We start from the raw sequence: 4,223 nt of genomic DNA, 5'->3' as shown, positions 1-4,223 counted from the left end.
ATTTTGGTTATATCACTTTGCATTGCTATCACTTGCTACTTTTTTGTCTCGCATTTATGCGATTTTAGTATAGATATAGTTGTAACATGATTATAGTATCTGGAATAATGAATCTTTGAATTTAGGTGAGAATTATGGTAGTTAACTTATTTCTGGTTGGAACTTTGAATAAAACTATGGAATCAATGGCTATGTGCTAAGAACATTTTCGATGTTTGATTTCTGAAGGCACCAGAGTAGTGTAAGGAGAAGAAGTAATAGTTTGGGGTTACCAGGAATGATCGGTGGATACCGGGTAACATGGTTGGGTGGGCGAATGCGTTTCAGGGCATAACATCTTTTTCCTGAACGCCGCGGGTTCGAAGGAAATTACCTCTCCTCCCTATGCTGTCCTTACGTACGCTTATTGGACAATATATTTAAAGTTTTATAGTAGCACCTTTCGGGCATGACTTTGGCAAGACCCCACTCCCACCGACGAGCAATAAGGCCGAGGAATCTAAGCGTGCCACAGCCACGAAGCCGGCTCTAGAAAAACCTGAATTGGTTTAAAAGGTTTTTAAATTTTTATTTGGACCGTTGCATGCTACAATATATATATATATATATATATATATATATATATATATATATATATATATATATATATATATATATATATATATATATATATATATATATATATATATATATATATATATATATATATACATATATATATATATATATATATATATATATATATATATATATATATATATATATATATATATATATATATATATATATATATATATATATATATATATATATATATATATATATATATATATATATATATATATATATATATATATATATATATATATATATATATATATATATATATATATATATATATATATATATATATATATATATATATATATATATATATATATATATATATATATATATATATATATATATATATATATATTGTAGCATGCAACGGTCCAAATAAAAATTTAAAACCCTTTTAAACCAATTCAGGTTTTTCTAGAGCAGGCTTCGTGGCTGTGGCACGCTTAGATTCCTCGGCCTTATTGCTCGTCGGTGGGAGTGGGGTCTTGCCAAAGTCATGCCCGAAAGGTGCTACTATAAAACTTTAAATATATTGTCCAATAAGCGTACGTAAAGACAGCATAGGGAGGAGAGGTAATTTCCTTCGAACCCGCGGCGTTCAGGAAAAAGATGTTATGCCCTGAAACGCATTCGCCCACCCAACCATGTTACCCGGTATCCACCGATCATTCCTGGTAACCCCAAACTATTACTTCTTCCCCTTACACTACTCTGGTGCCTTCAGAAATCAAACATCGAAAATGTTCTTAGCACATAGCCATTGATTCCATAGTTTTATTCAAAGTTCCAACCAGAAATAAGTTAACTACCATAATTCTCACCTAAATTCAAAGATTCATTATTCCAGATACTACACAGAAAAAAAAGTGTCTTGTAAATTTAAGGACCATTTTGACTTCCACATAGTTCAACAAATTTACTGTAATGTAGTTCATTTTTCGTAACCACAACGAAAATTAACTTAGCTAAAGGAAAACTTATAAAAATTCAGTAAATGTTTTTTAGTTCACTAACTACGAAATGGGAAGGATTTTTCCTTAAATAAATTTCCAACACAGTAGTTAATGCATCGTGAATTCTATTATAAAAATACATGGGCAATATAAAAATCTTACTACGAAATGTAGACAATTTACTAAGAAAAAATTTTGTATGGAAAAAAATTTTTGTAGTAAAAATTAACTTAACGACATTACCGATTCGTATGATGGCTACCTACAGATTATTTCCCTTTTTATATAAGTTGGAGTGTTTTTCCTCACATTGAAAATTGTAGATAAAGTAGAATAAAAAGTAGTTAATATAATCCTTGCCGGGTGTATATCATTTTTTATAGATTCCTCATAGATTTGGTATATATTTTACCTTAACTTATAGATAGAATTCAAACTAATCAATAAACGTGCTACTGGAAAATGTGAGTGCATCATGTGAGGGAGTTTTTAGAGACATTTTGTGTATATCTCGTATGATTGTTTGTGTTTGTTATTGCGTCATTTATGCTGTTGTTGGTTGTTTTGATTCTAGAGACAATGGAATGTTCCTTGTGTGTTGTTGGTATCTTTTGTGGTGAGAGTTGTGTTCTTGCAATAGCGAGATCAGAAAGGGATCGTGTGTGTGTGTGGAGTTGTTTTTCTTTACGGAGTTGTTTTTCTTTATGGCTATTTGTGTCTTTGAGTTTTATTGTTGCATTCAGTTATGTAGATGCATTTATGAAGTGCACACGTGGTTTTAATTTTGCAAAATTGTACGTGAGGTATTGGTGATTATTAATGAAAATACATTTATTTCGAAACATTTTATAAACTGAGAAGTGAATGATGTGATGTTAGAGTAATCAGAAACGCTTTTTATTGATAAAAAACAAATAACAGATTAAGGAACTGTATATTTCTGTTAATAGTTTAAAATTAGTGCGGATTTTTAATTGATTTACATAAAAAATATACAACATGAGTGGTAATAGGATGATCTATATTTATTCTACATCTGGATCACAGGTTGGAGATGCAAACATGTTTTTGAATCTATATTTTTTATGTTACAGCAATTCCTACAGGTGAGTACTAAGTTCGAGTTTAGACGCTAAAAATAAAAATAAATTACTAAGAAAAGTGTAAAATTGTACGTCTTCCGATACAAATTTAAATATAACTTAATGGAGAATAGCCCAAACCAAGTTTTTTATAAAGATTATTTTTTTATAATGGATTATTAAAGAAAACGTATCATGAAAATTGCGATTTTAGCCTCTAAACTCGAACTTAATATCCACCTTAAATACTAAATGCTATACTGACAATTGGAAATTATGTTTAATTTTTTTTTCATTTTTTATTTCAAATATATTCTGAGAATAATTTCAAAAACGTCCCAATAGTCCATGGATATGATTTCAATAATGTACCAACTGGATGGATTTTTCAATGTGGTAAGTTTTCTATAAACGGTATTTTGTCCGTTTTTAATAAAACTAAAATTTAAATTTATTAAAAATTATTATTTTCACTTGCAGGTAAACAGGTCTTGTAATGGTATTTTTTTGAATATTCTTACTGTTTAATGCTAATTAAGCTGATATCCTTATTGGCTCTAGGAAACACTCTTGAAAACCGTAAGTTAAAAATCAATATGAACGATAGAATTTGATAATATTTTTCTTATATTTTGTATAACTTTGCAATTTCAGATGCTTATAAGACAAATCCGCCCAACAAAAGTTAGCCAAAATCGATGAAATTGGACAATTCAATATATCTTTCATCTGGATAGAAAACATGGAAATTTAAATTAATTAGTTTAGTCCTAATAACGTAGAATATTACTCTTTTGAAGAAGCAATTACTAACTACCGACAAGTAACTGCATCCAACGTACTAATAAAAATATTTCCTTTATTGTATATCATAAACCATAGTTTTGTGTAATATAATAATAATTTTTTGAAATAAAATACTGGTGGTTATAGAAAATTGACTTGTTTTGTACGAAAAATTTATTAGTTGTATACAGGCTTGTTGTACCTTTGATTCCTCAATTTCTCTACTTTTTTGAAAATTATACCGACAAACAGTTTATTTCAAACCAATTTCTTAATACAGGTTTCCCAAAAAATTGTTCATTTTTCCGGATAGCAGGAATATTTTGAATGAGTTTAACTACATTCTTCCCACAGCATAGTAATAATGAACTAAAATTCGATGCAATACATGAACTAATTTATAAGAAAATCATGAACTTATCTAGATGAAAAAAATCTTTGGCGCCAAATCATGGTCATTCTTACTATGGGTTAGTTCATTTTTCATAAAAAATAGTAAACTTTTTTTTCGGTGTATAATCATGTTACAACTATATCTATACTAAAATCGCATAAATGCGAGACAAAAAAGTAGCAAGTGATAGCAATGCAAAGTGATATAACCAAAATTCAAAATAAATCACTGCAAAAGCGAAATTATGTTATAGTAGGTTCATACAACAACAGTATGTGCGCTCATATATACTTGTTAGAATGGTTTAACATGTTTAATTCAAAAATTGTATGTTAAGTAAAAAGAATGCAAAGCACAAAACAAAATGAACAGAGTTCAATGACC

At 28.7% G+C, this 4,223-nt stretch overlaps 1 long non-coding RNA gene across 1 annotated transcript; it reads left to right on the top strand.

The window, feature by feature from the left end:
* Positions 1 to 2,997: 2,997 nt before the first annotated feature.
* On the top strand, positions 2,998 to 3,535 carry LOC142240545 (uncharacterized). The gene is made up of 3 exons (XR_012723306.1): positions 2,998 to 3,055; positions 3,140 to 3,238; positions 3,314 to 3,535. It is a non-coding gene; the product is annotated as an uncharacterized LOC142240545 (long non-coding RNA).
* Positions 3,536 to 4,223: the final 688 nt, after the last annotated feature.

This window comes from Haematobia irritans, chromosome 1 (genome assembly GCF_050003625.1).
Source record: "Haematobia irritans isolate KBUSLIRL chromosome 1, ASM5000362v1, whole genome shotgun sequence".
NCBI lineage: Eukaryota > Metazoa > Arthropoda > Insecta > Diptera > Muscidae > Haematobia > Haematobia irritans.
The sequence above is the reverse complement of the archived record's forward strand: the minus strand, read 5'-3'. Positions and strand labels throughout refer to the sequence as shown.